Below are 25129 nucleotides of genomic sequence, written 5' to 3' on the forward strand. Positions count from 1 at the left end.
AGCAATTTGAGTGTCCCATCGTCATTAGGAGGCCCTGAACGTTACAATTAACTATCAGTTTTGCGTCCGACTCGATAATCTAGACTCACAGGAGAACGGCCATAAGGAGCCCGAGGCAGCAATAGACCCTTGGAGACAAGTCGGCTGGAGGACGATGTATTGTATCGCGACGCAATTTATATGTTCCATCGTCTTTAGCAGGGTCGGCAAATTAGAATTAAATGTCAGACTTGCGTCGGATGCGAAATTCTAGACTCACAGGAGAACGACCATAAAGTGCCAGAGGCAGCAATAGACACTTGGAGGCAAGTCGACTGGAGGACGATGTATTCAATCTCGACGCAATTTGAGTGTTCCATCGTCATTAGGAGGCCCTGAACGTTACAATTAACTATCAGTTTTGCGTCAGATTCGATAATTTAGACTCATAGGAGAACGACAATAAGGTGCCCGAAGCAGCAATGGACACTTGGAGACAAGTCGGCTGGAGGACGATGTATTGAATCTCGACGTAATTTGAGTCTTCCATCGTTATTAGGAGGCCCTGAACGTTACAATTAACTATCAGTTTTGCGTCGCATTCGATAATCTAGACTCACAGGAGAACGACCAAAAGGTGCCCGAGGCAGCAATAGACCCTTGGCGACAAGTCGGCTGGAGGACGATGTATTGTATCTCGACGCGATTTGAGTTAACTATCGTCATTAGGAGGCCCTGAACGTTACAATTAACTATCAGTTTTGCGTCCGATTCGATAATTTAGACTCACAAGGGAACGACTATAAGGTGCCCGAGGTAGCATTGGACCATTGGAGACAAGTCGACTGGAAGACGATGTATTGAATCGCGACGCAATCTATGTGTTCCATCGTCGTTAGCAGGGTCGGAAAATTTGAATTAGATGTCAGATTTGCGTAGGATTCGAAAATCTAGTCTCACAGGAGAACGACCATCAGGTGCCCGAGGGAGCAATATACCCTTGGAGACAAGTCAGCTGGAAGATGATGTATTGAATGTCGACGCAATTTGTGTGTTCCATCGTCATTAGGAGGCCCTGAACGTTACAATTAACTATCAGTTTTGCGTCGGATTCGACAATCTAGACTCACAGGAGAACGACCAATAGGTGCCCGTGGCACTAATAGACCCTTGGAGACAAGTCGGCTGGAGGACGATGTATTGTATCTCGACGCAATTTGAGTTAACTATCGTCATTAGGAGGCCCTGAACGTTACAATTAACTATCAGTTTTGCGTCAGATTCGATAATTTAGACTCATAGGAGAACGACAATAAGGTGCCCGAAGCAGCAATGGACACTTGGAGACAAGTCGGCTGGAGGACGATGTATTGAATCTCGACGTAATTTGAGTCTTCCATCGTTATTAGGAGGCCCTGAACGTTACAATTAACTATCAGTTTTGCGTCGCATTCGATAATCTAGACTCACAGGAGAACGACCAAAGGTGCCCGAGGCAGCAATAGACCCTTGGCGACAAGTCGGCTGGAGGACGATGTATTGTATCTCGACGCGATTTGAGTTAACTATCGTCATTAGGAGGCCCTGAACGTTACAATTAACTATCAGTTTTGCGTCCGATTCGATAATTTAGACTCACAAGGGAACGACCATAAGGTCCCCGAGGCAGCAATAGACCCTTGGAGACAAGTCGGCTGGAGGACGATGTATTGAATCTCGACGCAATTTGAGTGTACCATCGTCATTAGGAGGCCGTGACCGTTACAATTAACTATCAGTTTTGCGTCGGATTCGATAAACTGACTCACAGGAGAACGACCAAAAAGTGCTCGAGGCAGCTATAGACACTTGGAGACAAGTCGGCTGGAGGACGATGTATTGAATGACGACGCAATTGGAGTGTTCCATCGTCATTAGGAGGCCCTGACCGTTACAATTAACTATAAGTTTTGCGTCCATTTCGTTAATCTAGACTCACAGGAAAACGACCATAAGCTGCCGGAGGCAGCAATAGACACTTGGAGGCAAGTCAGCTGGTGGACGATGAATTGGATGTCGACGCAATTAGAGTGTTTCATCGTCATTAGGAAGTCCTGGACGTTACAATTAACTCTCAGTTTTGCGTCCGATTCGATAATGTAGACTCACAGGAGAAGGACAATAAGGTGCCCGAGGCAGCAATAGACCCTTGGAGACAATTCGGCTGGAGGACTGTGTATTGAATGTCTACGCAATTTGAGTGTTCCATCGTCATTAGGGGGCCCTGAAACTTACAATTAACTATCAGTTTTGAGTCAGATTCGATAATCTAGACTCACAGGAGAACAAATATAAGGTGCCCGAGGCAGCAATAGACCCTTGGAGACAAGTCGGCTGGAGTACGATGTATTGAATCTCGACGCAATTTAAGTGTTCCATCATCATTAGGAGGCCCTGAACGTTACAATTAACTATTTGGTTTGCGTCCGATTCGATAATCTAGACTCACAGGAGAACGACCATAAGGTGCCCGAAGCAGCAATAGACCCTTGGAGACAAGTCGGCTGGAGCAAGGTGTATTGAATCTCGACGCAATTTGAGTGTTCTGATGGAGACAAGACGGCTGGAGGACGATGTATTGAATCGGGCCGCAATTTGAGTGTTCCATCGTCATTAAAAGACCCTTAACGTTACAGTTAACTATCAGTTTTGCGTCCGATTCGATAATCTAGAATCTCAGGAGAACGACCATAACGTGCCGGAGGCAGCAATAGACCCATGGAGACAAGTCGGCTGGTGGACGAGTATTGAATCGGGATGCAATTTGAGAGCTCCATCGTCATTAAGAGCCCCGAGGCAGCTATAGACCCATGGAGACAAGTCGGCTGAAAGACGATGTATTGTATCTGGACGCAGTTTGAGTGTTCCATCGTCAATATGAGGCCCTGAGCGTGACAATTAACTATCAGTTTTACGTCCGATTCGGGAATCTAGACTCACAGGAGAACGAAAATAAAGTGCCCGAGGCAGCAATAGACCCACGGAGACAAGTCGGCTGGAGGACGATGTATTGAATCTCGACGCAATTTGAGTTTTTCATCGTCATTAGAGGCCCTGACCGTTACAATTAACTATGAGTTTTGCGTCCGATTCGATAATCTACACTGACAAGAGAACGGCCATAAGGTGCTCGAGGCAGCAATAGACCCTTGGAGACAAATCGACTGGAAGACGATGTATTGAATCGCGACACAATTTATGTGTTCCATCGTCGTTAGCAGGGTCGGATAATTAGAATTAAATGTCAGTTTTGCGTCGGATTGAAAAATGTAGTCTCACAGGGGAACGACTTTAAGGTGCTCGAGGTAGCAATAGGCCCTTGGAGACAAGTCAGCTGGAGGACGATGTATTGAATGTCGATGCAATTTGAGTGTTCCATCGTCATTATGAGGCCCTGAACGTTACTATTAGCTATCAGTTTTGCGTCCGATTCGATAATCTAGACTCACAGGAGAACGATCATAAGGTGCCCGAGGCAGCAATAGACCCTGGGAGACAAGTCGGCTGGAGGACGATGTATTGAATCTCGACGCAATTTTAGTGTTCCATCGTCATTATAAATCCGTGACCGTTACAATTAACTATCAGTTTTGCGTGGGATTCGATAATCTAGACTCAAAGGGGAACGACCATAAGGTGCTCGAGGCAGCAATAGACATTTGGAGACAAGTCGGCTGGAGTACGATGTATTGAATGTCGACGCAATTTGTGTGTTCAAACGTCATTAGGAGACCCTGAACGTTACAATTAAGTATCAGTTTTGCGTCCGATTCGATAATCTTGACTCACAGGAGAACGACCATAAGGTGCCCGAGGCAGCAATAGACACTTCGAGACAAGTCAGCTGGAGGACGATGTATTGAATGTCGACGCAATTTGAGTTAACTATCGTCATTAGGAGGCGCTGAACGTTAAAATTAACTATCAGTTTTGCGTCCGATTCGATAATCTAAACTCATAGGAGAACGACCATCAGGTGCCGGACGCAGCAATAGACCCTTGGAGACAAGTCGGCTGGAGGACGATGTATTGAATATCGACGCAATTTGAGGTTTTCATCGTCATTAGGAGGCCCTGAACGTTACAATTAACTATCAGTTTTGCGTCGGATTCGATAATCTAGACTCACAAGAGAACGACCATAAGGTGCCCGAGGCAGCAATAGACACTTGGAGACAAGTCGACTGGAAGACTTTGTATTGAATCTCGACGCAATTTGAGTGTTCCATCGTCATTAGGAGGCCCTGAACGTTACAATTAACTATCAGTTTTGCATCGGATTCGATAATCTAGACTCACAGGGGAACAACCAAAAGGTGCCCGAGGCAGCAATAGACACTTGGTGACAAGTCGACTGGAAGACGATGTATTGAATCTCGACGCAATTAGAGTGTTCCATCGTCATTAGGAGGCCCTGAACGTTACAATCAACTATCAGTTTTGCGTCGGATTCGATAATCTAGACACACAGGAGAACAACCAAAAGGTGCCCGAGGCAGCAATAGACCCTTGGAGACCAGTCGGCTGGAGGACGATGTATTGTATCTCGACGCAATTTGAGTTAACTATCGTCATTAGGAGACCCTGAACATTACAATTAACTATCAGTTTTGCGTCCGATTCGGTAATCTAGACTCACAGGTGAACGATCATAAGATGCTCGAGGCAGCAATAGACCCATGTATACAAGTCAGCTGGAGGACGATGTATTGAATCGGGACGCAATTTGAGTGTTCCATCGTCATTATGAGGCCCTGAACGTTACAATTAGCTATCAGTTTTGCTTCCGATTCGATAATCTAGACTCACAGGAGAACGATCATAAGGTGCCCGAGGCAGCAATAGACCCTGGGAGACAAGTCGGCTGGAGGACGATGTATTGAATCTCGACGCAATTTGAGTGTTCCATCGTCATTAGGAATCCGTGACCGTTACAATTAACTATCAGTTTTGCGTGGGATTCAATTATCTAGACTCAAAGGGGAACGACCATAAGGTGCTCGAGGCAGCAATACACACCTGGAGACAAGTCGGCTGGCGTACGATGTATTGAATGTCGACACAATTTGAGTGTTCAATCGTCATTAGGAGACCCTGAACGTTACAATTAATTATCAGTCTTGCGTGCGATTCGATAATCTAGACTCACAGGAGAATGACCATAAGGTGCCCGAGGCAGCAATAGACCCATGGAGACAAGTCGGCTGGAGGACGATGTATTGAATCTAGACGCAATTTGATTGTTCCCTCGTCATTATGAGGCCCTGAACGTTACAATTAGTTATCAGCTTTCGTCGGATTCGATAATCTAGACTCACAGGAGAACATCCAAAAGGTGCCCGAGGCAGCAATAGACCCTTGGAAACAAGTCGCCTGGAGGACGATGTATTGTATCTCGACGCAATTTGAGTTAACTATCGTCATTAGGAGGCCCTGAACGTTACAATTAACTATCAGTTTTGCGTCCGATTCGATAATCTAAACTCATAGGAGAACGACCATCAGGTGCCGGACGCAGCAATAGACCCTTGGAGACAAGTCGGCTGGAGGACGATGAATTGAATATCGACGCAATTTGAGTTTTTCATCGTCATTAGAGACCCTGACCGTTACAATTAGCTATCAGTTTTGCGTCAGATTCGATAATCTGGACTCACAAGAGAACGACCATAAGGTGCCCGAGGCAGCAATAGACACTTGGAGACAAGTCGACTGGAAGACGATGTATTGAATCTCGACGCAATTTGAGTGTTCCATCGTCATTAGGAGGCCCTGAACGTTACAATTAACTATCAGTTTTGCGTCCGATTCGATAATCTAGACTCACAGGAGAACGACCATAAGGAGCTAGAGGCAGCATTACACCCTAGGAGACAAGTCGGCTGGAGGACGATGTATTGAATTAAGACGCAATTTATGTGTTCCATCGTCGTTAGCAGGGTCGGCAAATTAGAATTAAATGTCAGAATTGTGTCGGATTCGAAATTCTAAACTCACAGGAGAACGACCAAAAGGTGCCCAAGGCAGCAATAGACCCTTGGAGACAAGTCAGCTGGAGGACGATGTATTGAATGTCGACGCAATTTGAGTGTTCCGTCGTCATTATGAGGCCCTGAACGTTACAATTAGCAATCAGTTTTGCGTCGGATTCGATAATCTTGACTCACAGGAGAACAACTAAAAGGTGCCCGAGGCAGCAATAGACCCTTGGAGACAAGTCGGCTGGAGGACGATGTATTGTATCTCGACGCAATTTGAGTTAACTATCGTCATTAGGCGGCCCTGAACATTACAATTAACTATCAGTTTTGCGTCCGATTCGATAATCTAGACTCACAGGAGAACGATCATAAGGTGCCCGAGGCAGCAATAGACCCTTACGGACAAGTCAGCTGGAGGACGATGTATTGTATGTCGACGCAATATGAGTGTACCATCGTCATTCGGAGGCCCTGAACGTTACAATTAACTATCAGTTTTGCGTCCGAATCGATAATCTAAACTCACAGGAAAACGACCATAAGCTGCCGGAGGCAGCAATAGACCATTGGAGGCAAGTCAGCTGGAGGACGATGTATTGGATGTCGACGCAATTAGAGCGTTCCATCGTTATTAGGAGGCCCTGAACGTTACAATTAACTATCAGTTTTGCGTCCGATTCGATAATCTAGACTCTCAGGAGAACGACCATAAGGTGCCCGAGGCAGCAATAGACTCTTGGAGACAAGTCAGCTGGAGGAGGATGTATAGAATGTCGACGCAATTTGAGTGTTCCATCGTCATTAGGAAGCCCTGAACGTTACAATTAACTCTCAGGTTTGCGTTCGATTCGAAAATCTAGACTCTCAGGAAAACGACCATAAAGTGCCCGAGGCAGCAATAGACCCATGGATACAAGTCGGCTGGAAGACGATGTATTGAATCGGGACGCAATTTGAATGTTCCGTGGTCATTAGGAGGCCCTGATCGTTACAATTAACTATCAGTTTTGCGTCGGATTCGATAATCTAGACTCACAGGAGAACGACCATAAGGTGCCCGAGGCAGCAATAGAACCTTGGAGACAAGTCAGCTGGAGGACGATGTATTGAATGTCGACGCAATTTGAGTGTTCCATCGTTATTAGGGGGCCCTGAACGTTACAATTAACTATCAATTTTGCGTCCGATTCGATAATCTAGACTCACAGGAGAACGTCCATAAGGTGCCCGAGGCAGCCATAGACCCTTGGAAACATGTCAGCTGGAGGACGATGTATTGAATGTCGACGCAAATTGAGTTTTCCATCGTCATTAGGAGGCCCTGAACGTTCCAATTAACTATCAGTTTTGCGTCCGATTCGATAATCTAGACTCACGGGAGAACGAACATAAGGTGCCCGAGGCAGCAATTTACCCTTACAGACAAGTCAGCTGGAGGACGATGTATTGTATGTCGACGCTATTTGAGTGTTCCATCGTCATTGGGAGGCCCTGAACGTTACAATTAACTATCAATTTTGCGTCCGATTCGATAATCTAGACTCACAGGAGAACGACCATAATGTGCCCGAGGCAGCCATAGACCCTTGGAGACAAGTCGGCTGGAGGACAATGTATTGTGTCTCGTTGGAATTTGAGTGTTCCATCGTTATTAGGAGGCCCTGAACGTTACAATTAACTATCAGTATGGCGTCCGATTCGCTAATCTAGACTCACACGAGGACGACCATAAGGAGCCCGATGCAGCATTAGACCCTTGGAGACAAGTCGGCTGGAGGACGATGTATTGAATCGCGACGCAATTTATGTGTTCCATCGTCGTTAGTAGGGTCGGAAAATTAGAATTAAATGTCAGATTTGCGTCGGATTCGAAATTCTGGAACCACAGGAGAACGACCGTAAAGTGCCCGAGGCAGCAATAGACACTTGGGACAAGTCGGCTGGAGGACGATGTATTGAATCTCGACGCAATTTGAGTGTTCCATCGTCATTAGGAGGCCCTGAACGTTCCAATTAACAATCAGTTTTGCGTCCGATTCGATAATCTAGACCCACAGGAGAACGACCATAAGGTGCCCGAGGCAGCAATAGACCCTTACAGACAAGTCAGCTGGAGGACGATGTATTGTATGTCGACGCAATTTGAGTGTTCCATCGTCATTAGGAGGCCCTGAACGTTACAATTAACTATCAGTTTTGCGTCCGAATCGATAATCTAGACTCACAGGAGAACGACCATAAGATGCCCGAGGCAGCAATAGACACTTGGAGACAAGTCGGCTGGTGGACGATGTATTGAATGTCGACGCAATTTGAGTTAATTATCGTCATTAGGAGGCCCTGAACGTTACAATTAACTATCAGTTTTGCGTCCGATTCGATAATCTAGACTCACTAGAGAACGACCATAAGGTGACCGAGGCAGAAATCGACCTTTGGAGACATGTCGACTGGAAGACGATGTATTGAATCTCGACGCAATCTATGTGTTCCATCGTCGTTAGCAGTGTCGGAAAATTAGAATTAAAAATCTATTTTGCGTAGGATTCGATAATAGTCTCACAGGAGAACGACCATCAGGTGCCCGACGCAGCAATAGACCCTTAGAGACAAGTCGGCTGCAGGACGATGTATTGAGTCTCGTCGCAATTTGAGTTTTACATCGTCATTAGAGGCCCTGACCGTTACAATTAACTATCAGTTTTGCGTCCGATTCGATAATCTGGACTCACAAGAGAACGACCATAAGGTACCCGAGGCAGCATTACACCCTTGGAGACAAGTCGACTGGAAAACGATGTATTGAATCGTGACACAATTTATGTGTTCCATCGTCGTTAGCAGGGTCGGAAAATTAGAATTAAATGTCGGTTTTGCGTCGGTTTTGATAACCTAGTCTCAGAGGAGAACGACCATAAGGTGCCCGAGGCAGCAATAGACCCATGGAGACAAGTCGGCTGGAGGACGATGTATTGAATCTCGACGCAATTTGAGTGTTCCATTGTCATTAGGAGGCCCTGAACGTTACAATTAGCTATCAGTTTTGCGTCCGATTCGATAATCTAGACTCACAGGAGAACGACCAAAAATGTGCCCGAGGCAGCAATACACCCTTGGAGACAAGTCGGCTGGAGGACGATGTATTGTATCTCGACGCAATTTGAGTTAATTATCGTCATTAGGAGGCCCTGAACGTTACAATTAACTTTCAATTTAGCGTCAGATTCGATAATCTAGACTCACAGGAGAACGATCATAAGGTGACCGAGGCAGCAATAGACCCTTGGAGACAAGTCGGCTGGAGGACGATGTATTGAATCTCGACGCAATTTGAGTGTTCCATTGTCATTAGGAGGCCCTGAACCTTATAATTAACTATCAGTTTTGCGTCCGTTTCTATAATCTAGACTCACAGGAAAACGACCATAAGCTGCAGGAGGCAGCAATAGACCCTTGGAGGCAATACAGCAGGAGGACGATGTATTCGATGTCGACGCAAATAGAGTGTTCCATCGTCATTAGGAGGCCCTGAACGTTACAATTAACTATCAGTTTTGCGTCCGATTCGATAATCTAGAGTCACAGGAGAACGACCATAAGTTGCCCGAGGCAGCAATAGACCCTTGGTGACAAGTCAGCTGGAGGAGGATGTATGGAATGTCGACGCAATTTGAGTGTTCCATCGTCAATTGGAAGCCCTGAACGTTACAATTAACTCTCGGTTTTGCGTCCGATTCGATAATCTAGACTCTCAGGAAAACGACCATAAAGTGCCCGAGGCAGCAATAGACCCATGGATACAAGTCGGCTGGAGGACGATGTATTGAATCGGGACGCAATTTGAGTGTTCCGTGGTCATTAGGAGGCCCTGAACGTTACAATTAACTATCAATTTTGCGTCCGATTCGATAATCTAGACTCACAGGAGAACGTCCATAAGGTGCCCGAGGCAGCCATAGACCCTTGGAGACAAGTCAGCTGGAGGACGATGTATTGAATGTCGTCGCAATTTGAGTGTTCCATCGTCATTAGGAGGCCCTGAACGTTCCAATTAACTATCAGTTTTGCGTCCGATTCGATAATCTAGACTCACAGGAGAACGACCATAAGGTGCCCGAGGCAGCAATAGACCCTTGGAGACAAGTTAGCTGGAGGACGATGTATTGAATGTCGACGCAATTTGAGTGTTCCATCGTCATTAGGAGGCCCTGAACGTTACAATTAACTATCAATTTTGCGTCCGATTCGATAATCTAGACTCACAGGAGAACGTCCATAAGGTGCCCGAGGCAGCCATAGACCCTTGGAGACAAGTCAGCTGGAGGACGATGTATTGAATGTCGACGCAATTTGAGTGTTCCATCGTCATTAGGAGGCCCTGAACGTTCCAATTAACTATCAGTTTTGCGTCCGATTCGATAATCTAGACTCACAGGAGAACGACCATAAGGTGCCCGAGGCAGCAATAGACCCTTACAGACAAGTCAGCTGGAGTTCGATGTATTGTATGTCGACGCACTTTGAGTGTTCCATCGTCATTAGGAGGCCCTGAACGTTACAATTAACTATCAATTTTGCGTCCGATTCGATAATCTAGACTCACAGGAGAACGACCATAAGGTGCCCGAGGCAGCCATAGACCCTTGGAGACAAGTCGGCTGGAGGACAATGTATTGTATCTCGTCGCAATTTGAGTGTTCCATCGTCATTAGGAGGCCCTGAACGTTACAATTAACTATCAGTTTGACGTCCGATTCGATAATCTAGACTCACACGAGGACGACCATAAGGAGCCCGAGGCAGCATTAGACCCTTGGAGACAAGTCGGCTGGAGGACGATATATTGAATCGCGACGCAATTTATGTGTTCCATCGTCGTTAATAGGGTCGGCAAATTAGAATTAAATGTCAGATTTGCGTCGGATTCGAAATTCTGGAATCACAGGAGAAGCCCTGCGAGACTTACTGAAAAAAGTTTTTGAGAGACGCAGTGAAAAGTTTGACCTTCAGGACATTTACGAACAGGCCGTACTGGCAAATGGACGAATCGCTTTCGACTGGAGTAAGACCTGGCCAGACGACCATATGCACACATACTTTCCATGACGACAGAAATAACAATTGGACAACTGAATACGCATAACAGTCGACTTGTTATGCAGGAGCTCCGTAAAGAGGTGGAGGAGAGGAGACTAGATGTGCTCTGCCTACAGGAGCCGTACTCCCAAGCTGGGAAAATAGCCTTTGCTGCTACAACATGGCAGATTGTCAGCAGAGATGAGGATCCTAGAGCAGCAATAGTAATAACAAATAAACTCCTAAGGGTAACTACCCTCTCACAATTCGCAACTCGTCACTGCAACGTCGTGGAGCTCCAGTCACCAATGGGAGTAATCATACTCATAAACATGTATTTTCAATATGGAGATGAAATAGAACGACACTTGGAACATATGGCAAGAGTCACCACGGCGTTGCGAGGACGAAAAATAATAATAACAGCTGACATCAATGCAAAATCCCCCCTATGGTACAGCGGCACCAGAGATGCGAATGGAGACAAAGTAGAGGACTTTCTAATGGCTTCACAGCTCGTGGTGGCAAACAAGCCGGGCAATCCTCCTACCCACACAGCAGGAGGAGGACAAGGCACGAACATAGACGTTACCTTAACATCACATAACGCAGCCAATTTAATAAAGAACTGGGCAGTTATAGGCAATGCCACCACGAGCGACCACAACCTAATAACCTTCACCTTGAGTGAAAGAGAGTGCCGCTGGACCATGGGATGGGAGGTGCAGTATAATTATAATAGAGCGGATTGGGAACTCTTAGCGAGGGAGTGCGACATTCCTGCATTACCAGAAGGTGACGTACACGAAGACTTCGACATAGACAAAAGAGCTGAGGAACTGGTGGGTGCAGTACATAGAGCGGTGAGGGCCGCCGTACCAACCAGGAGGAAGGCCGTGGCGGCCTCGCCAGCACCATGGTCGCCTGAATTAGAGGAGTTACGTCAATCTGTTAGAAGGCTAAGGAGAAACTACCAGCGCAGTGTCGTCTGGCTGGAAAGACAAAGATGGCAGTTGCAATACAGGGAGGCTAAGCAAGGTTTTCAGAAGGCATTACGTGAAGTGAGACTACGTAGCTGGGGAAGCTATGTGCTGAACCAGTTGGCTGTAGATCCGTGGGGTCTCCCTTATAAATTGGTACGGGAAAAAATCCGCTCTCCTCTGGAGTTATCAACTGTCAGGCGAGGGGATGGGATGACGGAGTCTTGGCAGGAAACTGCTGAGGTCCTTCTCCAGTCCCTGCTGCCTGACGACAATGCGGACGAGGAAACTGAAAACCAAAAGCAACTGCGGGACGCATATTTAACGGAATACAACAACAACACGGCAGTCTACCCATTCTCGGAAGAGGAGGTGGCTGCACAAATAAAATCCCTGAAAAGAGGGAAAGCTCCAGGACCAGACGGCATTGTGGCTGAGGTGGTGCAATTTCTGGCACCCCAGTTGGTCGCGCCGCTAACTCGCCTTTTCAACGAGTGTCTCCAACAAAGAAGGTTTCCCAAGAAGTGGAAAACTGCGAATGTAATTATAATTAAGAAAGGACCAGAGAAAGATCCAACTGACGTCAAATCTTATAGGCCAATCTATTTATTGGACCTATTTGGAAAGCTCTTGGAGAAACTGCTGGCTGACAGATTGACGGCTCACCGGATACTGTGGGGTATGAGCAGCAGGCAGTTTGGCTTCAAGCCGGGACGGTCGGCATCTGATGCCATCGCTCTGGCGGCTGAGGTCTGCGGCTCGACCCCGCATAAGTATGTCGTTGGCATCATGGTGGATATCAGTGGCGCCTTCGACAACCTGTGGTGGCCTTCGCTCTTCTCCTGCTTACGGGAGAAAGAGTGTCCAGGGCCGCTATATGGGTGTCTGAGGAGCTATTGTAAGGATAGGGAGGTTTGGCTATCATCCCCTAGCGGGAGAATTGGAAAAACAATCAGTAAGGGATGTCCTCAAGGCTCTGTACTGGGGCCCCTGTTTTGGGACATGCATATGGAACCTTTGTTAGACGAACTGCAACAAAGTGAAGAAGTGCTAGAGGTGATAGCCTACGCAGATGACCTCCTCCTGCTGGTCGGCGGTCGTAGCCGAGAGGACATAGAGCCAAAAATCGAAAGGGCCATTGAAAAACTGCACCAATGGTGCCTTAAAACGAAAATGAAAATTTCCCCTACTAAGTCTACCTATCTATTACTAAAAGGTCAGCTCATTAGAAATCCTACAGTGAGAATCGATGGCTCACCAGTTCTTCGGCGACGTGAGGCGCGATATCTGGGAGTCATAATTGACGAGAGATGGAACTTCGGAAGGCACATAGAAGCCGTAACACAGAAAGCTTTACAAATATTAAACAATCTCATTTCCATTGGACATAAACGTTTTCATCTCCCCCCTCATCTCATTAAACTTTATCACAACAGCATCCTCACATCAGTAGTGGGTTACGGCTCGGGAGTCTGGGCGCACAGGCTCACGCGGGTCGTGCCCGCCATGACAGTGAGAAGAGTCCAGAGAAACATGATACTAAGATCAGTGGGGGCCTATAGGACGTCACCGGGGGGAGCTCTGTTAGTTATAATGGGGCTCTGCCCGCTAGACATCAAAATTAGAGAACAAGCGGCATGGTATTGGGCGAAAAAAGGAGATGGGGAAAAAATAATAGATATCATGGGTGTGAGAGTAGAGGATAAAAGGGAGATAAGAAACAGAGGGGAGGAACTGTGGCAGAGGAACTGGGAGGAAGATGAAACGGGGAGAAGAACATTCGAGTTCTTACCTGATGTTAAAGAACGTGGTACCATGAAGTATTTCGAACCCACACGAGGACTCATCCACTTTCTCACTGCTCATGGACCCAATCCGACATACTTATGTCGGTTTGGGAAAAGGGCAACCCCCGAGTGTGAATGTGGCGCGGCGGAAGGAACTCCCGAACATGTGGTTTTCGAGTGCCCTCTCTTCAATGACGTGGCGGAAACTTACAGAGACAGACTTCCACATAACGAGACATACGACCTTCTAAGGCAGGAAGACACTTTTCATACCTTGAATGCTCTGGCAGAAGAGGTATCACGAAAAGTTTTAATAGAGTACCTAAGGGATCAAGGGTAAATACAAAATACCAAACTCTTGACCAACCAACCGATTAAGACTTGATCTCAATCCCATACCGCCTGTGCGTGGAATGGCCGACTTCTGTTAGTTGGAAACCGCCACGTACGGGTTTAGGGGGATGGGATCAACCAAACCGATTATGACAAAGCACCAAATAAGACGTAGGTTAAGTTAGTAGAGTAGGATTAGATTAGAATACTAACATAGGAAGCTGCAGCGATTACTAACCTTGGCCGGCCCAGTGCCAGGGGCACGCTCCTCGGGGTTAGCTCGGGGAGCCTGGCCACTCCAAGTAGGTTTATACTCACTGGCACACCTGTGACGCTGCAGTTAGTAGTCATTCTAGATTAGAAATAGGTAAATTAAACTGCTCATTGCTACCGTAGGAAATTAACACTAGATTAGGAACTTAAAGTAGTATTTCATAAATAGAAATCATAGGTAAACTAAAGTATAATTGTTACGGTAGGAATTTAACATTACTTCAAGAACTTAAAAAGTAGCTCACTAACACTAATTGTAATATTAGCTGCAAAAAATATATATAAAAATATGTAATAATTATAGCCCACTAATCATGTTAGGAGGTGGGCTAAACATGTATAATTAATATTAATGTTAATAAAGATTTAAAAAAAAAATCACAGGAGAACGACCGTAAAGTGCCCGAGGCAGCAATAGACACTTGGAGACAAGTCGGCTGGAGGACGATGTATTGAATCTCGACACAATATGAGTGTTCCATCGTCATTAGGAGCCCCTGAACGTTCCAATTAACTACCAGTTTTGCGTCCGATTCGATAATCTAGACTCACAGGAGAACGACCATAAGGTGCACGAGGCAGCAATAGACCCTTACAGACAAGTCAGCTGGAGGACGGTGTATTGTATTTCGACGCAATTTGAGTGTTCCATCGTCATTAGGAGGCCCTGAAACTTACAATTAACTATCAGTTTTGCGTCCGATTCGATAATCTAGACTCACAGGAGAACGACCATAAGGTGCCCGAGGCAGCAATAGACCCTTGGAGACAAGTCGGCTGGAGGACGATGTATTGAATCTCGACGCAATTTATGTGTTCCATCGTCGTTAGCAGTGTCGGAAAATTAGAATTAAAAATCTGTTTTGCGTAGGATTCGATAATAGACTCACAGGAGAACGACCATAAGGTGCCCGAGGCAGCAATAGACACTTGGAGACAAGCCGGCTGGAGGACGATGTATTGAATATCGACGTAATTTGAGTGTTCCATCGTTATTAGGAAGCTTTGAATGTTACGATTAACTATCAGTTTTGCGTCCAATTCGATAATCTAGACTCACAGGAGAACGAATATCAGGTGCCCGACGCAGCAATAGACCCTTGGAGACAAGTCGGCTGGAGGACGATGTATTGAATCTCGACGCAATTTGAGTTTTTCATCGTCATTAGAGGCCCTGACCGTTACAATTAACTACCAGTTTTGCGTCCGATTCGATAATCTGGACTCACAAGAGAACGACCATAAGGTGCCCGAGGCAGCAATAGACCCTTGGAGACAAGTCGACTGGAAAACAATGTATTGAATCGTGACACAATTTATGTGTTCCATCGTCGTTAGCAGGGTCGGAAAATTTGAATTAAATGTCAGTTTTGCGTCGGTTTCGATAATCTAGTCTCAGAGGAGAACGACCATAAGGTGCCCGAGGCAGCAATAGACCCTTGGAGACAAGTCGGCTGGAGTACGATGGATTGAATGTCGACGCAATTTGAGTGTTCCATCGTCATTAGGACGCCCTGAACCTTACAATTAACTATCAGATTTGCGTCCGATTCGATAATCTAGACTCACAGGAAAACGACCATAAGCTGCCGGAGGCAGCAATAGACCCTTGGAGCAAGTCAGCAGGAGGACGATGTATTGGATGTCGACGCAATTAGAGTGTCCCATCGTCATTAGGAGGCCCTGAACGTTACAATTAACTATCAATTTTGCGTCCGATTCGATAATCTAGACTCACAGGAGAACGATAATAAGGTGCCGAGGCAGCAATAGACCCTTGGTGACAAGTCAGCTGGAGGAGGATGTATAGAATGTCGACGCAATTTGAGTGTTCCATCGTCAATAGGAAGCCCTGAACGTTACAATTAACACTCAGTTTTGCGTCCGATTCGATAATGTAGACTCACAGGAGAACGACCATAAGGTGCCCGAGGCAGCAATAGACCCATGGAGACAAGTCAGATGGAGGACGATGTATTGAATCGGGACGCAATTTGAGTGTTCCATCGTCATTAGGAGGCCCTGAACGTTACAATTAACTATCAGTTTTGCGTCCGATTCGATAATCTAGATTCACAGGAGAACGACCATAAGGTGCCCGAGGCAGCATTAGACCCATGGAGAGAAGTCGGCTGGAGGACGATGTATTGAATTGGGACGCAATTTGAGTGTTCCATCGTCATTAGGAGGCCCTGAACGTTACAGTTAACTATCAGTTTTGCGTCCGATTCGATAATCTAGACTCTCAGCAGAACGACCATAAGGTGCTCGAGGCAGCAATAGACACTTGGAGACAAGTCAGCTGGAGGACGATGTATTGAATGTCGACGCAATTTGAGTGTTCCGTCGTCATTATGAGGCCCTGAACGTTACAATTAGCTATCAGTTTTGCGTCCGTTTCGATAATCTAGACTCACAGGAGAACGACCAAAAATGTGCCCGAGGCAGCAATACACCCTTGGAGACAAGTCGGCTGGAGGACGATGTATTGTATCTCGACGCAATTTGAGTTAATTATCGTCTTTAGGAGGCCCTGAAAGTTACAATTAACTTTCAGTTTAGCGTCCGATTCGATAATCTAGACTCACAGGAGAACGATCATAAGGTGACCGAGGCAGCAATAGACCCTTGGAGACAAGTCGGCTGGAGGACGATGTATTGAATCTCGACGCAATTTGAGTGTTCCTTTGTCATTAGGAGGCCTTGAACCTTACAATTAACTATCAGTTTTGCGTCCGTTTCCGATAATCTAGACTCACAGGAAAACGACCATAAGCTGCAGGAGGCAGCAATAGACCCTTGGAGGCAAGACAGCAGGAGGACGATGCATTGGATGTCGACGCAAATAGAGTGTTCCATCGTCATTAGGAGGCCCTGAACGTTACAATTAACTATCAGTTTTGCGTCCGATTCGATAATCTAGACTCACAGGAGAACGACCATAAGTTGCCCGAGGCAGCAATAGACCCTTGGTGACAAGTCAGCTGGAGGAGGATGTATAGCATGTCGACGCAATTTGAGTGTTCCATCGTCAATAGGAAGCCCTGAACGTTACAATTAACTCTCAGTTTTGCGTCTGATTCGATAATGTAGACTCACAGGAGAACGATCATAAGGTGACCGAGGCAGCAATAGACCCTTGGAGACAAGTCGGCTGGAGGACGATGTATTTAATTTCGACGCAATTTGAGTGTTCCATTGCCATTAGGAGGCCCTGAACCTTGCAATTGACTATCAGTTTTGCGTCCGTTTCGATAATATAGTCTCACAGGAAAACGACCATAAGCTGCCGGAGGAAGCAATAGACCCTTGGAGCAAGTCAGCAGGAGGACGATGTATAGGATGTCGACGCAATTAGAGTGTTCCATCGTCATTAGGAGGCCCTGAACGTTACAATTAACTATCAGTTTTGAGTCCGATTCGATAATCTAGACTCACACGAGAACGCACATAAGGTGCCCGAGCCAGCAATAGACCCAAGGAGACAAGTCAGCTGGAGGACGATGTATTGAATCGGGACGCAATTTGAGTGTTCGATCGTCGTTAGGAGGCCCTGAAGGTTACAATTAACTATCAGTTTTGCGTCCGATTCGATAATCTAGACTCACAGGAGAACGACCATAAGGTGCCCGAGGCAGCAATAGATCCATGGAGACAAGTCGGCTGGAGGATGATGTATTGAATCGGGACGCAATTTGAGTGTTCCATCGTCATTAGGAGGCCGTGATCGTTACAATTAACTATCAGTTTTGCGTCCGATTCGATAATCTAGATTCACAGGAGAACGACCATAAGGTGCCCGAGGCAGCAATAGGCCCATGGAGACAAGTCGGCTGGAGGACGATGTATTGAATCGGGACGCAATTTGAGTGTTCCATCGTCATTAGGAGGCCCTGAACGTTACAGTTAACTATCAGTTTTGCGTCCGATTCGATAATCTAGACTCTCAGCAGAACGACCATAAGGTGCTCGAGGCAGCAATAGACACTTGGAGACAAGTCAGCTGGAGGACGATGTATTGAATGTCGACGCAATTTGAGTGTTCCGTCGTCATTATGAGGCCCTGAACGTTACAATTAGCTATCAGTTTTGCGTCGGATTCGATAATCTAGACTCACAGGAGAACGACCAAAAATGTGCCCGAGGCAGCAATACACCCTTGGAGACAAGTCGGCTGGAGGATGATGTATTGTATCTCGACGCAATTTGAGTTTATTATCGTCATTAGGAGGCCCTGAACGTTACAATTAACTTTCAGTTTAGCGTCAGATTCGATAATCTAGACTCACAGGAGAACGATCATTAGGTGACCGAGGCAGCAATAGACCCTTGGAGACAAGTCGGCTGGAGGACGATGTATTGAATCTCGACGCAATTTGAGTGTTCCAATGTCATTAGGAGGCCCTGAACCTTACAATTAACTATCAGTTTTGCGTCCGTTTCGATAATCTAGACTCACAGGAAAACGACCATAAGCTGCAGGAGGCAGCTATAGACCCTTGGAGGCAAGACAGCAGGAGGACGATGTATTGGATGTCGACGCAAATAGAGTGTTCCATCGTCACTAGGAGGCCCTGAACGTTACAATTAACTATCAGTTTTGCGTCCGATTCGATAATCTAGACTCACAGGAGAACGACCATAAGTTGCCCGAGGCAGCAATAGACCCTTGGTGATAAGTCAGCTGGAGGAGCATGTATAGAATGTCGACGCAATTTGAGTGTTCCTTCGTCAATAGGAAGCCCTGGACGTAACAATTAACTCTCAGTTTTGCGTCCGATTCGATAATGTAGACTCACAGGAGAACGACCATAAGGTGCCCGAGGCAGCAATAGACCCATGGAGACAAGTCGGCTGGAGGACGATGTATTGAATCTCGACGCAATTTGAGTGTTCCATTGTCATTAGGAGGCCCTGAACGTTACAATTAGCTATCAGTTTTGCGTCCGATTCGATAACCTAGACTCACAGGAGAACGACCAAAAATGTGCCCGAGGCAGCAATACACCCATGGAGACAAGTCGGCTGGTGGACGATGTATTGTATCTCGACGCAATTTGAGTTAATTATCGTCATTAGGAGGCCCTGAACGTTACAATTAACTTTCAGTTTAGCGTCAGATTCGATAATCTAGACTCACAGGAGAACGATCATAAGGTGACCGAGGCAGCAATAGACCCTTGGAGACAAGTCGGCTGGAGGACGATGTATTGAATCTCGACGCAATTTGAGTGTTCCATTGTCATTAGGAGGCCCTGAACCTTACAATTAACTATTAGTTTTGCGTCCGTTTCGATAATCTAGACTCACAGGAATACGACCATAAGCTGCAGGAGGCAGCTATAGACCCTTGGAGGCAAGACAGCAGGAGGACGATGTATTGGATGTCGACGCAAATAGAGTGTTCCATCGTCACTAGGAGGCCCTGAACGTTACAATTAACTATCAGTTTTGCGTCCGATTCGATAATCTAGACTTACAGGAGAACGACCATAAGTTGCACGAGGCAGCAATAGACCCTTGGTGATAAGTCAGCTGGAGGAGCATGTATAGAATGTCGACGCAATTTGAGTGTTCCTTCGTCAATAGGAAGCCCTGGACGTAACAATTAACTCTCAGTTTTGCGTCCGATTCGATAATCTAGACTCACAGGAGAACGATCATAAGGTGCTGAGGCAGTAATAGACCCTTGGTGACAAGTCAACTGGAGGAGGATGTATAGAATGTCGACGCAATTTGAGTTTTCCATCGTCAATAGGAAGCCCTGAACGTTACAATTAACTCTCAGTTTTGCGTCCGATTCGATAATGTAGACTCACAGGAGAACGACCATAAGGTGCCCGAGGCAGCAATAGACCCATGGAGACAAGTCAGATGGAGGACGATGTATCGAATCGGGACGCAATGTGAGTGTTCCATCGTCATTAGGAGGCCCTGAACGTTACAATTAACTATCAGTTTTGCGTTCGATTCGATAATCTGGATTCACAGGAGAACGACCATAAGGTGCCCAAGACAGCAATAGACCCATGGAGACAAGTGGGCTGGAGGACGATGTATTGAATCGGGACGCAATTTGAGTGTTCCATCGTCATTAGGAGGCCCTGAACGTTACAGTTAACTATCAGTTTTGCGTCCGATTCGAAAATCTAGAATCTCAGCAGAACGACCATAAGGTGCTCGAGGCAGCAATAGACACTTGGAGACAAGTCAGCTGGAGGACGATGTATTGAATGTCGACGCAATTTGAGTGTTCCGTCGTCATTATGAGGCCCTGAACGTTACAATTAGCTATCAGTTTTGCGTCGGATTCGATAATCTAGACTCACAGGAGAACGACCAAAGATGTGCCCGAGGCAGCAATACACCCTTGGAGACAAACCGGCTGGACGACGATGTATTGTATCTCGACGCAATTTGAGTTAATTATCGTCTTGAGGAGGCCCTGAACGTTACAATTATCTTTCAGTTTAGCGTCCGATTCGATAATCTAGACTCACAGGAGAACGATCATAAGGTGCCCGCTGCAGCAATAGACCCATGGAGACAAGTCGGCTGGAGGACGATGTATTGAATGGGGACGCAATTTGAGTGTGCCATCGTCATTAGGAGGCCCTGAACGTTACCATTAACTATCAGTTTTGCGTCCGATTCGGAAATCTAGACCCACAGGAGAACGACCATAAGGTGCCCGAGGCAGCAATAGCCCCATGGAGACAAGTCGGCTGGAGGCCGATGCATTGAATCGGGACGCAATTTGAGTGTTCCATCGTCATTAGGAGGCCCTGAACGTTACAATTAACTATCAGTTTTGCGTCCCATTCGATAATCTAGACTCACAGCAGATCGACCATAAGGTGCCCGAGGCAGCAATAGACCCATGGAGACAAGGCGGCTGGAGGACGATGTATTGAATCGGGACGCAATTTGATTGTTCCACCGATGTATTGAATCGGGACGCAATTTCAGTGTTCCATCGTCATTAGGAGGCCCTGAACGTTACAATTAAGTATCATTTTATCGTCCGATTCGAAAATCTAGACTCACAGGAGAACGACCATAAGGTGCCCGAGGCAGCAATAGACCCATGGAGACAAGTCGGCCGTAGGACGATGTATTAAATCGGGACGCAATTCGAGTGTTCCATCGTCATTAGGAGGCCCTGAACGTTACAATTAACTATCAGTTTTGCGTCCCATTCGATAATCTAGACTCGCAGGAGAACGACCATAAGGTGCCCGAGGCAGCAACAGACCCATGGAGACAAGTCGGCTGGAGGGCGATGTATTGATTCGGGACGCAATTTGAGTGTTCCATCGTCAATAGGAGGCCCCGAACGTTACAATTAACTATCAGTTTTGCGTTCCATTCGATAATCTAGACTCACAGGAGAACGACCATAAGGTGGCCGAGACATCAGCAGACCCATGGAGACAACTCGGCTGGAGGACGATGTATTGAATCGGGACGCATTTGAGTGCTCCATCGTCATCAGGAGGCCCTGAACGTTACAATTAACCATCTGCTTTGCGATCGATGCGAAAACCTAGACTCACAGGAGAACGAGCATAAGGTGCACGATGCAGCAATAGACCCATGGAGTCAAGTCGGCTGGAGGACGAAGTATTGAAACGGGACACAATTAGAGTGTTCCATCGTCATTAGGAGGCCCTGAACGTTACAATTAACTATCAGTTTTGCGTCCCATTCGATAATCTAGACTCACAGGAGAACGACCATAAGGCGCCCGAGGCAGCAATGGACCCATGGAGACAAGTCGGCTGAAGGACGATGTCTTGAATTGGGACACAGTTTGAGTGTTCCATCGTCATTAGGAGGCCCTGAACGTTACAATTAGCTATCAGTTTAGCGTCCGATTCGAAAACCTAGACTTACAGGAGAACGACCATAAAGTTCCCGAGGCAGCAATAGACTCACGGAGACAAGTCGGCTAGAGGACGATGTATTGAATCGGGACGCAATTTGTGTGTTCCATCGTCATTATGAGGCCCTGAAAGTTACAATTAACTATCAGTTATGAGTCCCATTCGATAATCTAGACTCACAGGAGAACGAGAATAAGTTGCCCGAGGCAGCAATAGACCCATGGAGACAAGTCGGCTGGAGGACGATGAATTGAACCTAGACGCAATTTGATTATTCCCTCGTCATTAGGAGGCCCTGAACGTTACAATTAACTATCAGTTTTGCGTTCGATTCGAAAATCTGGACTCACAGGAGAACGACCATAAGGTGCCGAGGCAGAATTGAACCATGGAGATAAGTCGGCTGGAGGACGATGTATTGAATCGGGACGCAATTCGAATTTTCCATCGACATTAGGAGGCCCTGAACGTTACAATTAACTATCAGTTTTGCGTTCGATTTCAAAACGTAGACTCACAAGATAACGACCATAAGGTGCCTGAGGCTGCAATTGACCCATGGAGACAAGTTTGTTGGAGGACGTTGTATTGAAGCGGGACGCAATTTGAGTGTCCCACCGTCATTAGGAGACCCTGAACGTTACAATTAACTATCAGTCTTGCGTCCGATTCGATAATCTAAACTCACGAGGCAGCAGTAGACCCATGGAGACAAGTTGGCTGGAGGACGATGTATTGAATCGGGACGCAATTTGATTATTCCCTCGTCATTAGGAGGCCCTGAACGTTACAATTAACTATCAGCTTTCCGTCCGATTCGTTAATCTACACTCACTGGAGAATGACCATAAGACTCAAATTGCGTCCCTATTCAATATAATGTTCTCTAGCCATCTTGTCTCCAAAGGTATATTATTGCCTAGAGCACTTTATGGTTGTTCTCCTGTGAGTCTAGATTTTTGAATCGAACGCAAAACTGATAGTTAATTGTAACGTTGAGGGCCTTATAATGACGAGGCAACAATCAAATCGCGTCTAGATTCAATACATCGTACTCCAGCCGACTTGTCTCCATGTGTCTATAGCAGCCTCGGGCACCTTATAGTCGTTCTCCTGTGAGTCTAGATTATCGAATCGGACGCAAAACTAATAGTTAATTGTAACGTTCAGGCCCTCCTAATGTCCATGGAACACTCAAATTGCGTCCCGGTTCAATACATCGTCCTTCAGCCGACTTTGCTCCATGGGTCAATCGCTGCCTCGGGCACCTTATGGTCGTTCTCCTTTGAGTCTAGGTTGTCGGATCGGACGCAAAACTGATAGCTAATTGTATCGTTCGGGGCCTCCTAATGACGATGGAACACTCAAATTGCGTCCCGATTCGATACATCGTTCTCCAGGGGACTTGTTTCCATGGGTCTATTGCTGCCTCGGGCACCTTATGGTCGATCTCCTGTGAGTCAAGTTTATCGAATCGGACGCAAAACTGATAGTTAATTGTAACATTCTGGTCTGCCTAATGACGCTGGAACACTCAAATTGCGTCCCGATTCAATACATCGTTCTCTAGCCGACTTGTCTCCAAGTTTCTATTGCTGCCTTGGGCACCTTGTGGTCGTTCTCCTGTGAGTATAGATTATCGAATCGGAAGCAAAGCTGATAGTTAATTGTAACGTTCAAGTCCTTGTAATGACGATGGAACTCTCAAATTGCGTTCCGTTTTTATACATCGTAATCCAGCCGACTTGACTCCATGGGTCTATTGCTTCCTCGGGCACCTTATGATCGTTCATCTGTGAGTCTAGATTATCGAATGGGACGCAAAACTAATAGTTAATGGTAACGTTCAGGGCCTACTAACGACGCAAAACTGATAGTTAACTGTAACGTTCAGGGCCTCCTAATGGCGATGGAACGCTTAAATTGCGTCCCGATTCGATACATCGTTCTCCAGACGACTTGACTCCATGGGTCTATTGCTTCCTCGGGCACCTTATGATCGTTCTTCTGTGAGTCTAGATTATCGAATGGGACGCAAAACTAATAGTTAATGGTAACGTTCAGGGCCTACTAACGACGCAAAACTGATAGTTAACTGTAACGTTCAGGGCCTCCTAATGGCGATGGAACGCTTAAATTGCGTCCCGATTCGATACATCGTTCTCCAGCCGACTTGTCTCCATGGGTCTATTGCTGCCTAGGGCACCTTATGCTCGTTCTTCTGTGAGTCTAGATTATCGAGTCGGACGCAAAACTCATAGTTAATTGTAACGTTCAGGGCCTACTAATGACGATGGAACACTCAAATTGCGTCTCGATTCAATACATCGTCCTTCAGCCGACGTGTCTCCATGGGTCCATTGCTGCCTAGTGCACCTTATGGTCGTTCTCCTGTGAGTCTAGATTATCGAATGGGACGCAAAACTGATAGTTAATTGTAACGTTCAGGGTCTCCTAATGACGATGGAACACTATAAGTGCGTCCCGATTCAATACGTCGTCCTCCAGTCGACTTGTCTCCATGGGTCTATTGCTGCCTCGGGCACTTTATGGTCGTTCTCCTGTGAGTCTAGATTATCGAGTCGGACGCAAAACTAATGGTTAATTGTAACGTCCAGGGCATACTACTGTCGATGGAACACTCAAATTGCGTCCCGATTCAATACACCGTCCTTCAGCCGACTTGTCTCCATGGGTCTATTGCTGCCTCATGCACCTTATGGTCGTTCTCCTGTGAGTCTCGATTATCGAATCGGACGCAAAACTGATAGTTAATTGTAACGTTCAGGTCTTCC

The sequence above is a fragment of the Schistocerca cancellata genome, chromosome 2 (genome assembly GCF_023864275.1).
Source record: "Schistocerca cancellata isolate TAMUIC-IGC-003103 chromosome 2, iqSchCanc2.1, whole genome shotgun sequence".
Classification (NCBI taxonomy): domain Eukaryota; kingdom Metazoa; phylum Arthropoda; class Insecta; order Orthoptera; family Acrididae; genus Schistocerca; species Schistocerca cancellata.